Source organism: Dermacentor albipictus, chromosome 8 (genome assembly GCF_038994185.2).
Source record: "Dermacentor albipictus isolate Rhodes 1998 colony chromosome 8, USDA_Dalb.pri_finalv2, whole genome shotgun sequence".
In the NCBI taxonomy this organism is placed as follows: Eukaryota; Metazoa; Arthropoda; class Arachnida; order Ixodida; family Ixodidae; genus Dermacentor; species Dermacentor albipictus.
The window spans coordinates 85715864-85739691 of record NC_091828.1 but is presented as its reverse complement, the minus strand read 5'-3'; the positions used below and the strand labels follow the sequence as shown (position 1 = coordinate 85739691).

The window sequence follows — 23828 nt, the reverse complement described above, 5'->3', positions numbered from 1 at the left end:
TACTTTCACTTCTTTAGATTCTATAAAATACCTTGCACCCCCTACTTGCCACGGCTCCATTTGGTCATTGCATTGGACGAGTTGTCAACCATCTCTTGCATGCATAAATATTTAATAATATACATGTTTTTTTCTGTTTCGGATAATAATGTAGACGCTGCAAGAAATTTTTTACAATTTTAAAGCCACCTAAATACTTATAAAATATTATCACACATTATCAAATACTTATAATGTGTCCCTATATGACTGCAACATTCCGTAAAGAAACAAACTTGTCTCACATGCACAATTCTCAACATTGATGAAAAACTCCACAAAATTTGAATTCAATTGTAATTTATAGCGGCGACTGGTGAGCAAGCCAATTTGATCTTGACGATGTGGAGCCACCGAGACGCTTGCGCTGCAGGCGGCCTTGCCTTGCTATTCATCCACAAATGTTGCTGACAGTAAATAGATGGCGACATTACTGGTGACTACAGCATTGAGGTAAACACAAGCATCCACCCAATGGCGTATCCTCGTTCCAACTGTAGTTGAGTTGCTTTCAACACTACGCGGAGGACAAATATTTTCGAAGATAAACAGAACACAAACTTACGAACAGTTGCACGTCGGCAAAGCGACGTCGAAATTCCTGACCACCAATACTATTGAAGGTTGCTACTTTGTGAAGCGTCTACCCTGCGGCGTTTCGGCCTCAGGATCACAAAGCCAACGCTTCATGGATTTATTGCTCGCTAGTCTGGCCGGAGTACGCGTCTATCCAGACAGCATTCTCATCATGTTTGCATCAAATTAAAGACATCTACTCCGGCTAAGAGCTGTTCTGCAGCGATTGCAGCAAGCGGGCATCAATGCAAACATGGAGAAATGCCCACTTGAAGTTCTGGAAGTGCACTTTCCGGGCTACAACGTGAGTGATGTAGGAGTTGGCCAACGCATGAAAAGGTTGAAGCCTTAACAAAGGCTCGAGAGCCGACAAACAAGTCAAAGGTACAATATTTTCTTTTAGCAGTGATAGCTATTTACGAACGAGAAAGCGTCCATCGCTGAACCTTTTCAGCATCTATTGATTCAAAACGCTAAGTGCAGATTGGAATCCCCGCACTCAGCTGCTTTCAACGGCCTAGACGACAAGCTGTCTGAGTGTACGACTCTTTCGCATTACGACGGCTCTCATCCACTGATGTCGAGCAGCGACGTTTTTCGTTGTGGGCTAAGAGCGCGCACTTGCACAGGGGGATACAAGATACAAGCGGACAAAAAGTACTTGTTCGCGTTTGTGTCGACACTCGGCCAGTATGAGGGAAAATATACTCCCAAAATGGACAGGGAGAAGGTGTTGCGAATGTGTTTCACCGTCACTAACTTTCGTAAGTACACTGGCGGTCGGCAAGCACTCACAGTAACTGTCTACAAACCACATTTCGGGAAAATATGTACTGTAGGAAGCAGACGCAGCAAGCTCCATCAGTGCGGGTGTTTCGCTGCCGCGTGATTTTGAGTGTGTACAACTGCGAGCTACTGTACCTGTAAAGAAGAAGATAGCAAAATGCAAGCTCGCTCAGCCGACTTCCACTTACTCAGGATCGTGATGAGCCGGTGGCACCAGGCGATGTCTTGATTGAAGGTCTGCGCAAACCACCACGAAGTGGTGAGAAGACAGCAGAGCTCACGGCGAAAGGTACCGCACTCTCTGAGGCATACAGGGGTCTGCAAATAGGATTTTGCTGCGTCATGGCGAGGCCCAGACATTCAACCCTAGAAATGTCAAGTTCAGAAGCCACCAACGCACAGAGGTTGCGCATTGTTGGAAACGCGGCTAAAGATTCTCGCAAAGAAGCTACAACTCTCCATCGCGTTAACCGCCGAGGAATGACTATCACGAAACGCGCCGCTTGCCGTCACTTGTGGTGGCTCACGTACCTTTTCGGCACTCATTTACGTCTATAACCGTTTTGTCCACGTCTCTTCAATAAGAGGAAAGCATTTAACGTTAACCAGCGGTCGGAACCAAAGCCACGCCACACGACTTCTTCAACAAAATTGGGACATGATGTAGCGAGCTGCCTCACGAATGCAGAGGGTGTGGGAACCAGCTCTTCAATGAACCTCTTTCACGTCAACTAGGGTGAAGAGGTATGAGCTTCTGGGTAAGCGTCAATGGGCATGTACCGCTCTTCAAAGAAAAAAATATCAGGAACACACGGGTTATTGCAATTTGGAAGCATCTGGGATGCGAATTTCGTGTAGGGTAGCAAACTGGACTCAGTCTGGTTAACCTCCTTGCATTGGAGCTTGAGTAAAAAAAAACAAAAAGGTCGTTAGGCTTCCAAGAAGACAATTAACTTCCTGAAGCCAAATAAAGTTGCCGTATACATTTCAGTAGAGGCTGCGCTTGCATATTAGCCCAAACTACCGCATGGCCCCCTAATTAAACAAAAGGGCTTGAAAAGAAATTTCAAAAGAAGCGATCGCCGCTGTTCGAGCTAGTCCAGCGAGCCGAATTCTTGGGCGTCGCCACCAGGTCGCTACAGCCGCTTCTTGTATCTCCAGGAGCCAGGCACTCCATATTAAACTCAAAGGCATTTCTCTGGCTACGAATCGCACGGAGGTCTACTGTATTCACGAGCGTGTTACGTAAGTGTGCCTGAGCAGCGGTGATGGCGTCTGCGGCGAGGACTGTGTAGTCGCCAGGCGCGGCTATGACTGCGAAAACAAGTAAGTGCGCTATTAAAAACAAATGTGTTGGCTCAAATGGCACATAGGAATAGCAAGCATTGCGCCCCGCCGGAAAAAAAAAAAGGTTTAGCGCCGTGTCTCCTAAGAGCTGTAGCTCGCCAAACTGAAGAAAAGAAAAATAATTGCGGTTCTTATACTAGTTCAGACCTCATTAAAGCTCTTGCTCATAGGTCCTTTAATATGAAATGAAAAAAAAAATGTTGTATGCCCGACTGAACATCTTGAAGGGGCAGCGCAATAATCCAAAGACAAAAGGCAGGAAACACACAGTACGACAGCGCCTGTACTCACAACTAACTTTATTAGAAGGCAAACACAAACTTAATTACTACAACCTATACCCCGTGCTGTCCGATTGATGTCGTCATTATCAGTGCAGAGAGAAAACGCAAAACCCTGTAATCTAATGCTACACTATGAAGCGGTTTGAAAATGCAAATTCGATGTCATGCAAATTTAATGAAGGCATGCTTACACAACGCGATGCTTCTTTTCTTTCTGATATGATACGCCTGAATAATCTCCCTCGAAGTCTGATTGCTATGCGCTGGAGGTATTGTGGTGTCATCGTAGGTTGGAGCACACCCATGATCAGAGCAATGTCGCGCGACATGTGAGTAGGCATTACCCGTTAGCCAGTGCCTATGCTCTGACAATCTAATGCTCAGGCATCGACCTGTCGGGCCGACATAGACGTGACTGTGGGGGAGATTACTGAGGCCTACTATACCATAAGCAAATCATCGCGTTGTGTAAGCATGCCTTCATTAAATTTGCATGACAGTGAACTTGCATTTTTAAACCGCTTCATAGTGTAGCATTAGATTATGGGGTTTCGCATTTTGCCTGTGCCTTGACAATGACGACATCGATTGGAGAGCACGTCGGTATAGGTTGTATAGTACTTAAGCTTGTGTATGCGTTCTAAAAAGTTAGTTTTGAATTCAGCGCTGTCCTGTGTGTTCCCTGCCTTTTGTCTTTGGATTCTTGCACTGCCCTTTAAGGTGTTCAACCAGTACCAACCTGCCCAAATGTCGATACATTTACAGCATGCTCGACTAACTAGTTCGAGAAGCTACAACAGAAAAAAGCTACGCAGCTGAAGAAAAATTGTGTGCGTCTGGCCCTGAGTTCGAACGGCGCAAACAAATGGCTTTCCGAGGGATCACACTGTACCGTCTGAGCTAACCAGGTCGATCGCAGAACGAGGATCAAATAACGAACAAATGGACGCAAAAAGAAAATAGAATAGATTAAATTAATTATGCGAGAAAACCAGCAAGACGAGAAAACTTCATCAAAGAGAAAAAAGCTCCCTCCACCACCTGGGCTCCAATAAAACCGGTCCACGTATTCTGTGCTCCTGTCTTAGATATATAAAGAATGAAGCCTTGCTCTGCTAGGCTCCAGGAAAAATGAAAGGGGCACTGCGATCACCCTGGAAAGGTTTTGAACTCCGGAGCAATGCAGTTATTTTTCTTCCAAGTTTTATTTTTCAGCCGTGAGTTGTACTATTTAACACGGGCAAATAATGTGGCTGTTTGGGATTGTTGCTTTGGCATAGCGGTGAATTGTAGCACAGATATATGCAACGACAGCAAAGACTAGAAAATAGAGGTGCGCTGAACGTAGAGTTCTCACAAGAAAGCATAGCTTGAGCAATGAGATGTCTTAAGAGAGGTCTCGCGACCTCCACTTAAACAGCGCAACACTCTTACCACAGAGCTACTGCAGTGGATTATGGGTTGGGCTTCACCTGACGACTATCCGTGACTAGCGCTTGATAAGCGTTTGCATATGCAGGGTGATAATTTTTTAAGCTCTATTGAATTTAAGATAAAAAAATGGCCTGTTGCAGAGGATGTACTTCTAGTCCTTGAACTGGATTATACAAAAAATTTGACACTACTTGCACGAGATGTAGAAACGCGCATTTAACTAGCTAATTACCAAAAAGGGCAATTAATTATCTTTTCAATTAATTGCTTTAGGGCACATATTGTGATTTACGAATTGTAGCTGGTGAGCTTGCGAGGTGATTTATGCACTTGGAATGAATTTCCAGAATGAGGCCAGTTTGGAGATATGCGTCATCAAACTTGCCGTAAAAAAACATTTTTTTTAACAAGACGCTATTTTATGCATCCAAGCGCGCAAGTAACTGGAACACCCATGCATACCGTTCCACATTTTGAGAAATATCTCGAAACTAGCGTAATCCTGGTTGCGTGTTGCAAGCTCACCGTATAGAATTCGTAGGTTCCAATATCTGCCGTAAAGTAAGTAATCAAGAAGTTAATTAGTGAATGCTCGGTATTATTTTAATTTGTGTTTCGAATTTTCGTGCTGGTAATGTCCACTCTTCCAATAATCCACCTTAAGGACAGTAAATGCCACAGGCGATTTTATTTAATTCCATAAAACTTAAAGATGATCATGCTATATATTATCCTTTCACTTGTTTCCTGGTTTTTCTGTTTTTACGCTAGTACGCAATCAACTAAGACATGCCTAAAGTCACAATTGAAACGTTAACGAGTAAATACCCACATTCTGAACTTCACCGGCGTACCACCTCACTAATTTCCTGTAACGCCATGTTGAATTTTACAGATCATTCTCAGCATGCCATTATTAGCAGCTGCAGCGGAGATTAAGGGTGTGGAGGTGCGATTCAAGCGCTAGAAGAACGACACCTAAAAGGTAAACGAAGGGCTGAGTCATCCTGTAATTTTACACCGATTCTCTTTAATGACGTCGGGGCAACGTCGTTATAAGCTTAAGAAATTGAATCCCGTGAGGCTCAAAGATCTGGCTCTCTGTTTTCAAATTAACTCGATTTGGGAGGTCCTATTGAGGCAAGCCATCCTGCGTCACACATGATTTCTAATGCTGTATTCCTGATTCCTGACGGTGCGTTTGTGCAGCCTACGTTCACACGAAGCAAATTTATCGTCCAGATAACTATTCTCGGTACCGCGACGATTCAGGTGTCTCCGCGAGTGTCTCAGGTGTCTCAACTAGTGAAATCCTCGCCCGGCTGTTGCGCTCGTTGGCGGAGGCGTTGTTCGGCGCGAAGATTTCGCACGGCCGGACGGCCAAATACCTCCACGAAAGCTGTCTTAATGTCATTCCATCTTGCAATAGTAGCCTCATGGTTTCGGACCCAGAGGTTGGTGGCATCCGCACGGCAAGAAAGCAAACCTTGGTGAGCTTTGTCAGATCGTCCAGTTAGTTCTGACTGCTCACCCGTTTGTACGACGAAAGTCAGTCGTCAACGTCAGTATCAGCTGTGCCACTCAACACATCTGGGTCTCGTTGACGAACTGCACCACAGGTAACTGGTCCAGTCGAATTGGGTCACTCACCAGCGTCGTCTGGCGTGGTCTTGGCCGTAGAGGTGGGCAGAGTGTGGCTTCGGAGTTCCAGGGCGAGGCGTTAGGATACCACGCACCTCCACCATATGTTACGAGGTTTATTGCCGCGTATCAGGTCAAATCAAATCAGTTTACTATTATTACATCTTATGTTAATTACAGCATATAAGTCATACATATGGTCGAACGCAAAGAGCAGTCCAGCAGTTCCAGCCAAACGACAGCGCGACCAAAAGCAAGAACACCGGCTTCCTCATTTCAAGAGCCGTGCGGCCGCAGTAACGTTTGTGCTATCTTCGTCATTACAGAATGAATGAATGAATGAATGAATGAATGAATGTGTGCAAGGGCAATGGGTGAGAACAAGTGTTCAGATACGGGCCGCCCAGAGACAACAAACTGTTGATTTTGAACGATAAGTTTCGAACACGAGTTATACAGCTTCTTCACAAAGAAGCACCACATGAATTTATGAAGATAATAAGCAGTGCGTCAAATGGTGTGATAAAGAAAAAAAACGAATCAGTAAATCAGCCCTATTGGAGTATCTGCTTGGTGGCTTGTACCGCAATGGAGATTGATACCCGTTGACTTTCATTGAATTTGCCCACGCAAGCATATGCTAAAGGTATGATTGAAAGCGGGGCACGTTGAAAGGGGCCAAAGGCGACACATAAAAAAAGGAGAATAGAGGTCATATTAGACGCTATGCCTGAATCTCGTGGTGCCATGAGGCCCCTTCCGGCAGGTACTCGGAAAGACTAGGGATGCTCGTCTATTGGGGCTTGCGAAAGAGGACGGGATAACGTGACAACTAAGCCCTTGACTGCTTATAGTAAAGGCAGCAAAATATACAAAACAAAACATCATCGGTGTGACCACGGTTAAAAAAGAAGTAGCGAAGACGTTATTGTGAACTGAGGTGGTCCAAAAGAGGCACAGCACGAGTTGAAAGTATGAGAATCTGCGACACGAAGAGCAATAAAAAAGAACAACTAAATGTAAAATAAAGAAAAGCAGAATTCTGGAGCGCCACATATCTCCGAATATTTTTTTGTTCTCGAGACTGTTTTTTTTGCTTCCAGCACATTTCTTCAATCCCAGTTCTGCAGGGCTTTTGTTAGCATACGTATTTCTTGCGGAGGCTTAACTCATTTCCGATGAAAAGCCGACATCGGACTTGGGATGATCGTCTATTGGAGCTTGCGAAAGAGGATGGGATAACGTGACAACTAAGCCCTCGACTGCTTAGGGTAAAGGCAGCAAAATATGCAAAACAAATTATATAATCGGTGTGACCACGGTTACAAAAAGAAGTAGCCAAGAGGTTATTGTGAACGGAGGTGATCCAAAAGAGGCACAGCATCAGTTGAAAGTATGAGAATCTGTGACACGAAGAGCAATAAAAAAGAACAACTAAATGTAAAAAGAAGAAAAGCAGCATTCTGGAGCGCCACATATCTCCTATTTTTTTTTTCTCGAGATTATTCTTTTCATTCCAGCACATTTCTTCAATCCCAGTCCTGCAGGGCTTTTGTTAGCTTACGTATTTCTTGCGGAGGCTTAACTCATTTCCGATGAGAAGCCGACAACGGACATATCTCCAAAATGGTATGACTGCCTGAAAAATGGATGATATAGGTTATAGCCTTCTATTTTTTTGCCTCTGTGAGTGTGTGTCTGTGTCAGAATTCACGATAAATGGGTCTGCAGAAGATTATTTTCACATTCTAACCATGACGTCGAAATATCTGGGTCTTCCTGTCCTTTTTACTATTGCACGGATTTTGTCTTTGAATTAAACAAAATGTTACGTAACGAGCAAAGTTACTGAGCCTTGCAGTACGTTTAGTGTGTCTGCAGACTGGGTATGATACTGAGAGATTCGGTTTCAAGTTTGAAGCTTGGAGTTTATCAAGGATTTTTGAAACATATAGGAGACTTTAGACACTATCCGAGGCCAACAAAGTTGTTTAAAGGGATGTGAACGATTCTGACGTCCTAGAAAAATTGAATGGCAAGTATATGAAACGAGAATACTTGCAAAACATATTTTTTGGAATAAAACTCAATTTGCAATAATACGTACATACAGTAAGACATCCGGTAATAAATGGTTACTAATAATCTAACTTTTGAGTTGTACAAGATTTTAAGAAAAAGAGCAAGCTAAAAGTTAATATGAAATAATTTTTTATATATACTTAGGGCATGAGTGAAGGAACGGATCGAGCTTTGAATTATTAGTGAGCCTGCTCCAAGTTCTAGCCGATCTGAATTATAAAATTTGGCGACCGAAATTAGTGCGTATATTAAGTAGCAAGAACCGATGACGGGACTTGCACTCGTAAGGAGAGGTGACTGACGAACGGTCACTCTCATGAAGTTCATATTACCAATGACTGTGTGCTATGGTATGCAAATTATTTTGCAACACAATTGTGTATTCTGTGTAATTTTCACGAAAATAAATGCGTTATTCCGGAAAGAAAGTGTGGAGCAACCATTCTAGGGGCCACTTGACGATTCCAAATAATGTTAAAACAGATTAGCAGCATAGGAGACGCACAGAATTGCCTCGTTAAGCAACGCAAGTTTGGAATTAAAGTCCTGCAACAAAACATGTCCATTAGAGGCTTAGAAGGAAAGAAAAAAAAGGGAAGAAATTATGAAGGAAAGAAGAGAGAGAAAGCGCTACAGAAAAACATTTATACAAGAAAACGACAACATGGTCTTTTTTTTGTACGCGTAGAACTTTGAAATATAGAACGGGAGCAGATAAAAAGAAATGCATCCAACTGAGAACAATAGAAAATGTGAACTCCACGATGGACAAGGTCGTGAGATGACCAGGACAGTGTACAGCAATGCGTGCGAATGAGGTACAGTGGCCAGGGATGCAAACGCGATACTAGGAGCGCGCGGCTGCGGACAATTTTTTTCTCGCTACTGTTCGGGACTGTTGTTTTTCAAGCTGATTGTTTTGTGGCATACTATACCGCCCCTTTACCCGCCGTGCTTGCTCAGTGGCTATGGTGTTGGGCTGCTGAGCACAAGGTCGCGGGATCGAATCCCGGCCACGGCGGCCGCATTTTGATGGGGGCGAAATGCGAAAACACCCGTGTACTTAGATTTAGGTGCACGTTAAATAGCCCTAGGTGGTCGAAATTTCCGGAGTCCCTCACTACGGCGTGCCTCGTAATCAGAAAGTGGTTTTCGCACGTAAAACCCCGTAATATTTTTATACCACCCCGCCCCCTTCGCCACCGGCCTCTCGCCTCCGCCCCCCCCCAAGCGATCACCCAGCGATCCCTGGTGGTACAGAAAGTCACGGCTGTCACGCTGTCCACGTGTCGCTTTTGAATCGGTGCACCGCATGCTTGCCAATGTTCTAGGTTTCGGGCTTCGGAAATAATTCTTCAACTGAAGCAAGGAAAGTCTGGTGATGTCTAAACATCAGTTTCTTTAACGCTTGAGGTTTTTGAGAAGACGGAACAAGTGAAACACGTTTGATGCTGATTATACCAATGAAAACGGCTGCCGTGCGTTCAATGATGCTTCGTTGTTTTTTTGTTGTGGCAGCTGCTGTTTTGTTCCGGCGCTTTATTTCGTGACATGAAAGCAGTTATGAAAGCGGCTTAATGATCGCTGAAACGTGTCGGTTTAAGGTCTGCTCATGTTCAGCGACAGGACGACGTCAGGACATGCTGAAGCTAAGCTTTAGTCGTTTTTTCTCAAGTGTCCGCTGTTCGCATTCTTGCTCGTTGCTGGAAATGAAGCGGCCCGTTTTACTGTATATTTGGAATCCACCTTTGCAGTGAATCTCAACTCATGACCTCTCGGTCCCTGACATTCAGTGCAGCTCGGCACCACCGCATATTGTACAGGGCGTTTTATGCGAAGCATATTACGAGGGCTCAACCCAGCTCCTCAGGCGCGGCGGTGACCATGAAATCACGTGACACCGTGACGTCACGACAGAGGAGAAGTGGCTTTGGCTCAACTCTTGCAAGATGGGCTGGGTGGGAATCGAACCAGGGTCTCCGGAGTGTGGGACGGAGACGCTACCACTGAGCCACGAGTACGACGCTTCAAAGCGCTACAAAAGCGCCTCTAGTGAATGCGGTGTCGCCTTAGAAACGAGCTGTTTCTAAGGCGTGCCGTCTCTTGCTCAGGCGCACATTTCGTTGCCGCGCCGAACGCTGCTTTGCTCGACGCTCACCGCGTCCAATGCGGGGCGCGTAGTCGCTGCCCTGTAGCCCATTGTCTTACACCCCTTGGCGGGTCGACGGGAACGCTGTCGCGTTCCACTCTTGAAGGCGAAGCAGTAATGCATGAGTTGTTTCTTCGTCTAGCCGAACCAAATATAGCCAAGCAACAGCAGTTCACCAGGCTAAACAGTGGTTCAACAACTAAAATAAAGGCTAGTATGCTTCGCATCTTGGGCTTAACCTTACCTAAGCCACAGCCATTTTTATGCGAAGCATATTACGAGAGCTCAACCCAGCTCCTCAGGCGCGGCGGTGTCGCCTTGAAACCACGTGACACCGTGACGTCACGACAGAGGAGAAGTGGCTTTGGCTCAACTCTTGCAAGACGGGCTGGGTGGGAATTGAACCAGGGTCTCCGGAGTGTGGGACGGAGACGCTACCACTGAGCCACGAGTACGATGCTTCAAAGCGGTACAAAAGCGCCTCTAGTGAATGCGGTGTTGCCTTAGAAACGAGCTGTTTCTAAGGCGTGCGTCTCTTGCTCAGGCGCACATTTCGTTGCCGCGCCGAACGCTGCTTTGCTCGACGCTCACCGCGTCCAATGCGGGGCGCGTAGTCGCTGCCCTGTAGCCCATGGTCTTACACCCCTTGGCGGGTCGACGGGAACGCTGTCGCGTTCCACTCTTGAAGGCGAAGCAGTAATGCATGAGATGTTTCTTCGTCTAGCCGAACCAAATATAGCCAAACAACAGCAGTTCACCAGGCTAAACAGTGGTTCAACAACTAAAATAAAGGCTAGTATGCTTCGCATCCTGGGCTTAACCTTACCTAAGCCACAGCCATTTTTTATTTTAGCTGCACGAAATTTATTAATAATTGCTTATTGCAGATAGCATAATTCTAACTCTTCATCTAAATTACTCGATGAGGCGGCCATTATTCGTTCAATAATTCAAAATTTTCAATTGGATGAGAACGTAATTAGACTAATGAAGTTCCTAATTAATTACCTTGTGCCACACGTTTAAATCCACTAATTATAGCCGCTGACTTTGCACGGCGTATCCGCTGGGAATGCATTCTCTGGACAGCACCAGTTTCGAAACAATAATTTTCAAAGCTTCCGACGAAATGTGTTGGCGTTCCAGTTACTTTCTTCAAGAAACCGCTGTTTCATGCATTGAAGCCCAAAAGCAACTGCAACATCAATGCATTTCGACAGACACTTTGAAAATTAATATCGCACAACTAATGCTGCCCGGCAGAGAATTCGTTCCAAGTCGATACGCCGTGCGAACTCAGCCGCTATAAATCGTAGATTTAGATGTGTGGGGTAAGGTAATTAATGAAAACGGTAATTATCGTAATTACGGTACTTATCCAATTGAAGATTTTGATTTCCCGTAGAAGTAATGACCGTCTCATCGAGTAATCTATATCGAGGCTTAGAATTGTACTGTCTGCTATGGGCAATCTTTAAAATCTTGGTGCAGCTGAAAAAAAATAAAGAAACACTCGGTATATTAAGGAAACTTCACAAGCCTAGAGCGTTCTTTTTTTTCTTTACCCCGAAAATATGCACATACTATGTAACAGCTCCTGGCGTATTTTCTTCTTTGCTGTGCCTAAGGATGCATCCTGTCGAATGGATTTCCTCAAAACATTTTTTTTAGCATTGGTTCCTACTTCGGGAATTGTAAATTGCGTACATGACTTAAGAATTAGCGGTTACCTCGGGAGCTGCCATCTAAGTACAGAGGATGAAGAAATCATTCATTTTAGCTTTCACTGTACTATATTCGATTAGGTTTATTGAATTCAGAATAAGAAGGTTAAGATACGCTCACGACCGGGAGCAGATTTTTTTTTTATTTGCGCTGCCACTATATATAACATGTCAATGAATATTACACCATGAAAAAGCTCTCAGACACTAAGTTTTCAACTTAGCGATAAATACCTATATCGCAATTATCGGAACTTCATCTATGTTCGAAGACGTCTTATCTGAAGCGGACATATTTGGTGCATTATACGAGGCGTGCTCTAAAGTATACGATTAATTTGCAAGCACGACTTTTTGCGAAGCCTTTGTAAGGGTTGAAAAAATATCGCGCAACCTCTAAACCTTTGCATTAGGTTTGTCTGCTATAGATACTCTAAAGTTTCCGACTTGTGAACAGCTTACATAATTTTTTTAAGCAACAATATTCCAAATTTGCAGAAGGAAACGTATGAGGTAATAAAGAAAATTTGCACATTCTCCAGCTGCTAGAAATTAACTTTGTGACATGCAACACATTTCATACTACTTTACTTGTATCTATAGACAGCATTTCCTCTTTTTGCATGTATTTGGAAAAAAAAAGGAAACCTGCGGTAAGGCTCTCAGGTAAAGCTTCTTATTAACTTAACTTTTTGTTCCTAGGGGTACCTGAATTGGAGATAAATATGAAAAAAGAACTAGAGGATGCAAAGAACAAGAGTATTGCCCACAGCACAATCTATCAATAGTACGACAGGGTTCGAGCTTCTTTTTCAAGGCGGCTAATCTTTAACGTCTTAAAGATGAATTAAATAATATTTGGAAAAATTTTACATAATATACTATATAACGATTATATATGTTACATTGATATCATCATGATATATAGTAATAATTATCGGTACTGAGGGCCAAACAACCACCAGTCCTACATGTTTTATATTTTCATATATTCGTAGCCTTTGTACACTCATTGGATGACTTCTATGTGAAGCACGATCTCTGTTTAATTCAATCACGAGGCTAGGACTTGTATGTAATTATTGTTTCACTCAGCTTCTCGCTGATTATTGTGAGAGCCTTGTTAGAAATATTTTGGTGTATACGATTTGTGGCACCATCTTATAATTATGTTAGCCCTAAGCGAACCATCATTCCATAACTATATAATCTGTTTGAGTGCCACACGGTTGAAATGAGTGAGTAAGTGAGGGAACAGAAAAAAAAAAACATCCAGTGATCGGTATCATTCTCTGACAACCAAGGAACCAACAATTACGGCAATAAGGCCCCTAAGCTGTGCTTTTCTTGAATGTCATCGGCATTCCCTCCATTCCTTCAGGATGACGCAAGCAAAGTGAAAACCACGCTTCTCATTTTTTAATGTTATCAACAACGAACGCAGTGAGTGGAGTCAGTTTTTTTTTTTTAAATAGGGAATAAAGAATGCAGCATGCAATGCACCTACCTATCCCCCCGACGCTCCCACGCTACTCACGCTAATTCGCAAATTATCAAAGTAACTAACAAACTGATTTCACTTTCATTCATAAAAAAACAAAGAACCTTTCGCCAGACGTCTTCTAAGTTCCGCCTAGGCAACCGCTTTAATTTCCAAATTGTGAGTCAGCTCTTGAGATGGCGCAACAATGCGGAAACAAGACCTGAATCTACGCATCAGCTCTCACGTGTTGCAACTTTCAGCGGAGCCTTCTAAACGAAGCGCTGCTGGAGGTAGCATTTATCGATAGCTAGTAGACCGGCGCTAAAGTCTGCGTCAGCATTTCTCGGCGCACGAAAGAGGCCTGTTTGATTGCGCAATGGCAGCGAAGGCAGCAAACCGTGGAAGGTGATTACACGAGGGCACACGGAAACGGGCGTAAGCTGTACTGGTAATTAGAGTCAGCCCCCACTCCCTACCGGATACACTAAGCAGCTACATCTTTTGCCGCAGACTGCGGCAACTGGCGCAACAAACTGGCGAGACAGCGCTGAGCCTTATTTCATTACATGCTTGCCGGCAGTTATCGCTCAATACGGCTTTGCCGTCAGCTGTACCGTCTTCAATCCCGCAGAGCGTCTGTGGACCGCGCCTGCAAATGAGCCTGGGTTTGCTCTAAAGCGGGTGTGAGATTTTAGTGCCTCGCTCCGCAGTAATAGTACGTTAATTATAATACAGATTCTAAGTTTCCTAGATTGAACTGAAGTTGTCGCTATTGTTCTTGCCAATATGCATGCTCTGACTGTCGTTCAATGAGTCTTATGTGGCGCTAGAATCTTCCACTCTTCTAGCCTGCTGCGTAGGTGCGCGTGGCATCTGAACCAGACGGGGCAGACTCGAGCAGACGACAAACGGCACACAATTCCCCTCGTGCAATTCGACGTAGGGAAAGCGTAGCACCACTAACTGCGTGCAACGACTTAAAAAAAAAAAGAGGTTTTTCACGCTCCAACAGTTTCGAACAGGATTGTTTCAATTGCATCGCACGTGGTATAGGGCACCGGGCCGCACGATGCTTCTTCGGTGTCCTTACATTTAGCCACCGTAACCGTCACATGACTGCTCAAAAAGCGGGGCACGTAATTCCCGCTGGATACCCAAAACATGCGAAATTATCCACTACACTAAACACTAAATTATACTTCTTTACTAGCATGTCTGCAGCTGATTTGTTTAGTACTGCCAAACCTAAAACAAGAGTAGGTTTGTTGTCTTTTGAATATTTTACACTATTTGTTGCAACTCTTGTTTATATTTTACTTATACAAGGCACAGGAGGTCCCATTACAGTCTTTAACCTCGGGACCTCCTCCTGTATATTATCGCCTTGTACTATATCTTGTCTATTAATAATAAAACCTCATTCATTCATTCATTCAAAAGCGGGGCACTTCCCGCTGCGGGGAAGTGCCATAAGCGGGGAAAGTACACCAATAAAGGCCCAAAAGTGGTTAAGTTCTTAAAAAGAAAGAAGTACATTTTGTTATATGATTTATTCTTCATCCTGTAAAACTGATCTTTCTGACTACCTGTCCAGTTCAGTTGGATGCAAAAATATGCTCGAAGATTGTAGAAAACAATAAGGGAAGCATCAGGTAGGTGCCACACCTACATTGCATTCTGCGAAGGAAATTAATGGTCGTCGCCGATTTTTAGGCGGCTCCGACCTGTATTGAAAATAACATTCCAGGTCAAGTAGACGCTCGTGTGCCTCCGTGCCCTCCTTAAAGAATCTGCTCAAGCTGCACGCTTAAAACAACATGTTTAACAACAAAATCTAACAGAAAATCTGGCTCCACTCACTCCGATCGTTGTTGATAATTCAAAAAAATGAGAAGCACGGTTTCCACTTCCTGAAGGAATAAAGGTAATGCCGATGACAATCAAGAAAAGCGCAGCTTAGGGGCCTCATTGCCATATTTGTCGGTGAAGTGGGTTACAAATACCATCAGATTGAAAATAAATCAATTTGAGGGTGCATTTTTGGCAAACGCGACTCGTAATTCTCAAACCAGCCTTTCTATAATATTCAGTCTTAGTTACGGCAAAACTTACGAGGTCTCAGATGTGAACGATGTTCGTGGAACCGGCTCAGCGAGAGCACAATGGGAATCAATCGTACACGCAGCTGACCCACATCTTTAGTACCATGTTAATTGAGTACCCTGAGCTTCCACGACCGCATCGACACCCTCATATACCGTCTCTGCCTCATAAATGCTTACGCAAAATCCTTTTTATTTCGAAGTAAGCATGCGTCCTCTCCAATTACGTTCGGGGGACCAAGATGATGCGGCCGTAGACTAATACTTCTGCACCTTCCCAGGCACATTACACAAAGACAGCGCAACGAACAACAAGCCCTTTTACTTCGTTAACATAGCACTTCTTCTACCTGCAAAATCGTTAGACCTACGGCCAGCAAGAGTACTGTAAGACAAAATTAAAGCACGTCAACCTTTATTTGAAGACGCTGATATTTGTGACGAATTATGGTTGTACTGCATCAGTGTGACATTGTGTCATTCATGTAAGGGGTGCAAGATAAGGCACCCAGGTGGTCATAATTATTACGCTGATCCCTCCTCTACGGCATTCCCCATAGCCAGATCGCGATTTTGGAATGTCGACACCACAATTTAAATTTTCTGATTCGTGCCTTGGAAGCAGATCCGTTCACTACAGACATCTGCGTACTTTGTTTCAACAAGGATGTTTCGAAAAAGCACTTTTACTCCTATAGTGTCATTACACGATCTTGCGTTTCATTTACGTCATCCCTAATGCAAGAAGGCATACATTTTAAACATAACTATATCCTATATTATGAACCAAGTGAAAAAGGTAGCTTGCCCTAGTAAAGGGAGCAACTCCTCTATTTATGTTCATCTCTATACATAAACACTCCATTTTGCCGCTAATTTGCCGATACTTGTCACAAAACTGGTGCTAGTAGCAACATCTCTGTAAGTGGACGTGTTTTCATAAATCACAGGCTTCATCACTCATATAACGTTTCTAATGTGATAAGCACAAAATATTTAGGAAACGTTAGCTAACTATAGCTCCGCCTTCTAGGCAAAATTATAGGATGCGAACTTGCGGTGATCTTATAAATTACGTCTTTAGCTCTCAATCCACACCCCTCTCATTCGAGCTAGGGTGGCATAATCGTGTTTTACTCTTCAGGCTTTTCTTGCCGATGGCATTGAGACTTGGAAAAAACAAAGAGAAAGACTTGGGATAGGCTTCCCCTAAATGTACAGCAGCACAGTGTTGTCAGGAGCCGAGCCTAACCTGGCTTCACGTTCGCTCGCTTTACTAAACTTGGCTCACGCTGGCCCCTATTACCTAACAGGTCCCACCCGACGTCCGACGTCGACCGAGTTCCAGTTCCACGATTGCTGGGACGGACGCAGCGCGCAGCCTTCCAAGGGCTTCGCCGTGAACGTGCTGTACTTTTTATCACGAGAGAAGACGATTGCGTTTTGGCTCCACTCCAATTGATCTCGAGGATACGGTCCCTGAATAGCGTCTCATTGGGGCTTCCGATCATCTAAGTACCGAAGTACAACTGCAGTTCATTTCGAACGTCTTCAATGATTCACGAAAAAAAAACGGCACGGAGAAGCTATATAAGTACTCGACCGTCTGCCGTACCTGAAGTGCTCCGTTCCTCGTTCGGTGGTAGAAGCCACGGTGTTCCTTTCTACAAAGAAGACTCCAGCTCTTGAAAAAATGGCCAGGCTTAGCTTGGTTAAGCCGAGAATGCGTTGCATATTGCGCGAGTTGGGGCCCAGCTTTTCCTCCGGCTGTCGTGACGTCGCGTCACGTGGTTGCGCTAAAGGTCAATGGTGACTGCCCGGCCGCGCCCAAGGGCTGAACTGAGTGATTGCAATATGCAACGCATAAAAATAGAAGCAACCTAATAACAAACATAGCAAACTTAAAAGGGAATAGACCCACATATGAGACGCGCAGCAATGAACAATGGCTCATACCCTCAATGGTGGCTGCCCGGCCGCGCCCAAGGGCTGAACTGAGTGATTGCAATATGCAACGAATAAAAGTGAGCGCTCCACAAAGCAATACCCAGGAAGCGAAGAGACGCTGAATTACACGACTGCGTAACTAAGCTCTCGTCGAAATATGAGGCACTGAATTTTTTTAGTGATGTTATTGTCAGTAGCGCACAATTATAGTAAAATGACACTGCGCTTACTGGATTTTTTTAAAGCGTTGGCTGTAAGTCGCTTTTCCAAGAAACTACCGCTCACTTGAACTCGGTCTTGATCCATGACGTAAGAACGCTCAAGTTTCACGTTTCACCACGCTCTTCCTGCATTGCGGAACGGTTCGTTAAAATTGCAGTGAAAAATGACGGCGTGTTTCGCAGTGCCAAAAAACTAAATTGTGGTAGTTCGTTCTTTGCCATGAAAAGTGGTTGACCGGTTTAGTGTGGTAGGAAATATACGCTCAGGTAGAATAGTTACTGCCTTAACGTGTACTAAAAAAACATTTCGGCTTCGTGGAATTCCTGAAATTTCTTACAATTGCAGATATTTATGATCTTCAAACGGCTAGTTTGAAAGGAAGCTTGATGAAACATTCTGGAACTGCTCAAAAAATACGTGCGAGTGGAACTAAAAGTTCACGAAGTTCAACGTGTCTTGGGGTGAATCATACAAAATTGGGCATTCACTTACCTTAATCACGGTATAGCTATCGCAGTTATAATTGCATGCGTACCCCCTTCTCTTTCGCAAAGGTGATATAAAGCCATCGTTTGCTATCAATACGGATATTCTAGTATTTTTTTATTTTGATTATTCTAGTGCTCACAGCGCGTCTGCAACAAAGTCCTTCTTTAAACTTCTTGATCTCTCTCGCACTAGAGCAACTGCCCGTCGCTGTCTTTCATCAAATTGTTTCTGCTAACCATGATCTCAAGAACACTTTCTGCTGCATCATGCTACATCTCATCATTTGTTGATCATCGTTTTAAAGTGCAAGGCCGAAGCTCCCACGCCAACTTGCACCTTCCTTCATTAACGCACTCATTTGTGCGTTCATTTCATTCATCTCAATGAAATCACCTCCCTTTCTTGATCACCACCAACCCACGGATTGATCGTTGGTCGAGAGTTACATCTGCGACCAATTACCAAAACTGCACCACTCTACGCTGTAGTGCTGCAATGGTAGTGAGAGTATTTCAAACAAATAGATAAACAATTATAAATAACCGATGAGTATTTCCTGGCCGGAAAAAAATTATGTGAGAAACTTCACAAAATGAACGAATTCAAGGGAGAATTCTGCGAAGGTCATGGCCCCTGTCAAATTACGTTCTAAGGACAACGCATGTGAAAAGCTGATATCGGGGGTGCTGATACCACCGGAGGCATGATATTTTTATGTCAACTTTCATTTTCCCTTTTCTTCAATAGTTTCTACATTTCAAACTCAACCGCAGTTAATTTCCTCTATGCTTTCTCTAGCATCCCCGTCTGTTGGCTTTTGCATGGTTGTGATTAACAAACGTGGAGCCCCTTGTTCTCCTTTTTTGTAGATTACTTCAGCAACACCACGTGGTTCAATTGTTATTAAGTACATAGCGAAATGCTCATGTGACTGGGAGACATGAAGGTAAGGATCAAAAACAGTAACAAAATTATCGCGAAAAGGGTTGTCGAGAATGAAGGGAGAGTCTTCGTTTGATATATTATTCCCAACAGGATAAGCTAAACTAATAGTGTTGTAGGCAGACTAATTGCAAGCCAAAAGAAAATTAGGATCACAAGTCAACATGGAAGGGAAGCTTACGTGGAGAAATCTTTTTTCTTCGCTAGTTTTAATGCATCCCCGTAAGTACGATTGACAATGTTGCAGTCGTTCCAATGAGCTTCAACAAACTAGTTGGAATGAAGAAATGTGAAATCTGCAGGTGCAAGTTGGGCAGCAGCTGGCGCAAGACAGGGTTAACTGGATACCTCAAGGAGAGGCCTTCGAACTGCAGTGGACATAAATATAGGCTGATTACGATGGTGATGGTGATGATCACAGTACGTCTTTGCCCAAGGTGCCTATACGCGGCAATACAGGAGCCGGCACATACCATGTCACCCAAGTTGTGCATATATTCACAAACGGATGTGACGAAGAAAGGACGAGGAACGTCAAGCCCCGCAGAAGACAAAATGGAGCTTCGCTTTAAAAGAAGGCTCTCACGAAAACTGTCGGTGTTTCGAAATCCTAGCTGGCGACTTTTGATGTGGTAATGCCAGCCGGTGTTTGTAAAACGTCTGCATTGGAGCACTGAGAGTTGTGGGCTTTCGATGAAAGGCTACTGGGAACGAGACATTTATCAGAGTGGTACTTAGGAGAACGTTCGAGAGCCTCTGTAAATTTGTCCCTCCTACGCGCAGACAGTTGGGCCCACGAAGCTTCAGTAAGCCGATGTAAATGACTGGGAAAATGCTAATTGCGTTGAGCAAACTTTAAACTTGAATACTAGTTCTAACCCTGTGTTCAGACGCTCGGAAAACTTCACGAAGATTTGCGAGCAATCACGGCATATTTATGCTTTCACTAGTTTTGGCGAAATTAGCCCGTAACAAAACAAAAACAAAACATTTTCAACCAAAAAAAAATTGAAAAGCGAGCTTAATTTTCATCCAGCAATATCCCTTCAGGTAGGGGACATTTTTTGAAAGAATATCTTGCAGACCCAATTCATCGAAAGTTTTTGGCCTGCGTTGCAAACAAACTTTTCTTTAATCATGGGGTTTTACGTGCCAAAACCACTTTCTGATTATGATGCACGCCATAGTGGAGGACTGCGGAAATTTCGACCACCTGGGGTTCGTTAACGTGCGCCTAAATCTAAACACACGGGTGTTTTCGCATTTCGCCCCCATAGAAATGAGGCCGCCGTGGCCAGGATTCGATCCCGCGACCTCGTGCTCAGCAGCCCAACACCATAGCCACTGAACAACCACGGCGGGTCGCAAACAAACTTTTATTTGCTTAGCTGTTTGAACGTTGAAAGTAGACACACGGAGCGTAATGCGACGACGGCGAGGCTTTTCTTTCGAGGAGCCCGTGTGGGTTTCCTTTGAAGCAATAGCTACGAGTGGGTGGATGTCTCGTTTTCCCTTAATTAATGAGACGATGGATTAGGCGAGAACGAGACAGTATGCAACGTTGCGTCCCGTCTCGTCCTTGCCTCTGTGATCGATCGGTTCCAAAAGGACTTCTTGGGCAAGTTGGGGCTTAGATTTCCTAGGTATACTTTGTGGCGCCAAATACGTTTCTTGAAAAGGGACAGAAGAAAGGGAGACAGTGAAGCGCCAACACTGCCTCCCTTGGCGCTTCACTGTCTCTCTTTCTTCTGTCCCTTTTCAAGGAATGTATTTTGCGCCACAAAGTATACCTAGGAGATCGATCGATTGAGCTCGGCGTGCTGCCAAGCGTGTCGCGAGAACCCCATGTCCAAAGGAATTCATTTTCCCAGAGTGCGCCAGGCAGTTCTACTTAATGGAACTGTACCACCTAACATGTTGATTGGCCTTACAATAAAAAACGTCATTGCGAGCCGGCTAACTACGTTTTCTTATCGGAAATGCCAGTGTTCATACGGACTCTCTTTGTGGCAGGCTAAATAGAAAACTTATGTCAATTGAAATATTTGATTACCATTGTAATTACGAAAAATCTCACTCCCACCGTGAGATGAAGCCAGAAAAGGAGTAAATACGAGAAAAAAAAAGAAAACAGGTGAAGATGCCGCTTTGATGCGACCAAACCTAACACCTCTTTAAGATTGAGTGCACCCAATTGACGATGACTGGAATCGGCTAACAGTTCTTCCTTTTGCGTGTTTGCTCTGGAGACCTGGAATCGATCATATCACGCGACTCCCTTACCTGTAGTCGACGCATTTGTTTGGCGTATACTAAGATACGCATGTCCTGATAGGCATTAGCGTAAGTTTTCGCGAACATGGTTGTCTCAGTCATGTTCTTTACGTTGTTTTAAATTGTTTTTAACGGCTTTGTCCGAGGTTCATTGGATGCAGCACGTTGTTCAATTTCTTGCCACAACAATCAGACGCACACTATACCGCGGCGCTCTCGTGTCGTCGCTCTTCAATACCACTAATACCAACTAATACCGCTAATACCACTAACACTAACACCTAACAGGTATGTCTTCGAGCCTGCACGCAAAGTTTTGACTCGGCCAACCGACTGGCACATCGTTCGTGGAAGCCGCCCAGAGGTGCTGGAGCCACTTGTTAATTGTCGTCTGTTCGCTTTGCAAAGTCACGCTGCACAATCTCTTCGCTGTTGGATTATATGCGTGTTCTATGGACAGTTGAGGGCGCGATGCCGAAAAAGTGCTGTGCGCGCCAGATTGTCCTGGGTAGATAACCGACGACCGAGAGTGTTGTGGTGTTCTCGTTTCGAAAACACGACAGCACTCGGGAACTCATGGATGAGCATCGTTTCCCGGAAAGATTTTAGGCCCACGTCCTAGACCAAGGCAAGTCTTTTTTTTTTACTTTTTTCTTTCTTGCAGCACAACACTTCTGAGGTTTCTCGTTCTCGCCACTAGTGGGCTCTCTATTACTGATGTCAGTGGTAGTTGCGTTCTCAATCTACTTCTCGGGAATTACCGTTGGTTTCTCGTAAATTACCGCCCGACACGTCGGATTCATTACGTCACAACGTTAACTATCTGAACACAAAAAAAAAAATCGGTCGCGGGAAGAAACCGTACCCGTCTGTTGCAAAGCCTTTCAAAAGTAAGCGAAGAATAAAAGTAACCTTGAAAATAAACGATCCGGAGTTGCGAGAATAACACCTAGTGTTTGCAAGAGCAAGCGGTGCGTCGACGATGTAGTAAGCCCATCATTCAAAGATTGTTACAGATTGTTCATAAAGACTTCAAAATTGTATGCCTTTTTGAAAAACATAGCCCGTATTTACTGGAAAATATTTTGGCGATGTAGCCGGAATATTAAAGACAGATGAGGCCAGTCGTCATATGTAGAAAAATGAATTGATATCGGGTAGTTATCTTGTATAGGTGATATGTAATTTCATGAAAGGAACTGATGTATTTGTTACAAGTTAGATGGGCTGTAAAGTAGTTTGGGGCTCTGAGATGTTGAAAAAAAAATCGTGAATTACCGGCAGCGATACAGAGCAACATGCCCAATTGATCGTTATAGATGCACCTCTTAACATACTGCTGTTTTCCTTTGTTCTTTCCTTTATAGTGACCATAATTATGGCGGATTTCTTTTTTGTTCTTAGCGAAGATGTATTTTTTATGAGCAGCGCTATGTATCCGGGGTGATCATTTTTTAAGATTTCTAATTTTTTGTAGGTATCGGATACAGCAGATGACATAAATCTTGTCCTTGAGCTAGATTATGAGATGAAGTGGACATCGCGAGAAGAAGTCGTAATATGATAAAAACCTTGAACAAGCAGATCTCCGCACTTGAGTCTATACCCTGCCATACAGGGACCTTACGCTGTATTCTTATGAACGTGCCCACAATGCGATTATTGCGCAACACTTCACCGCGTGATATGGGCTCGCGCAAGCGCACTATAGAGCTCACGCACAGTACACCCTCCCCCGCAACACACACGCACACACACACACACACACACACACACACGCACGCACGCACACGCACACACACACACCCACACACACACACACACACACACACACACACACACACACACACACACACACACACACACACACACACACACACACACACACACGGCAACGGGATGCAGGGTTGTCCAGCTCCAACTCTACGGACAAGCTGAAGCTGGCCAACCGAACGAAAACGGTAGGTAAAGCCGCTGGTCCCGTGGACGGAGGGGACTACCCACAGCAGCTCCGAGGGGTTATTTATGCGCTCGTGTGCTCTTCTGAATAATGTTTACTCTCTCCCTTACTAGCATGAGAAATGGAAACGCATGCTCAACTAATTAACATGTATTCACCCATTATCTGTTTAAATATTTAGGGCGAATATTGTATCTTACGAATTGTACCAGGTGAGTTCACAAGACGTGACTACTTGAAATCGATCTCCATTATGACTGCAATTTCGAGGTGTTATTTCCCAAAGTTTGGGACAAAATGCCTGGGTGTTCCGGTCACTTTGGCGCTTCAGTGCAATAAAAAAGTGT

At 44.1% G+C, this 23828-nt stretch overlaps 1 protein-coding gene across 9 annotated transcripts in view; it reads right to left on the bottom strand.

Annotated features, from left to right (window-relative positions):
- The window catches only part of LOC135898583 (GTP-binding protein Rhes-like), a 354348-nt gene that overhangs the window by 206972 nt on the left and 123548 nt on the right, over window positions 1-23828 (bottom strand). For 7 of the 9 annotated variants that reach the window (XM_070523651.1, XM_070523652.1, XM_070523655.1 and 4 more), the window contains exon 2: window positions 1590-1719. The gene's annotated coding sequence lies outside the window, so the exon portion shown is untranslated. The remainder of the gene's footprint in view (window positions 1-1589; window positions 1720-23828) is intronic. The other 2 variants (XM_070523658.1, XM_070523661.1) reach the window with 1 other exon arrangement.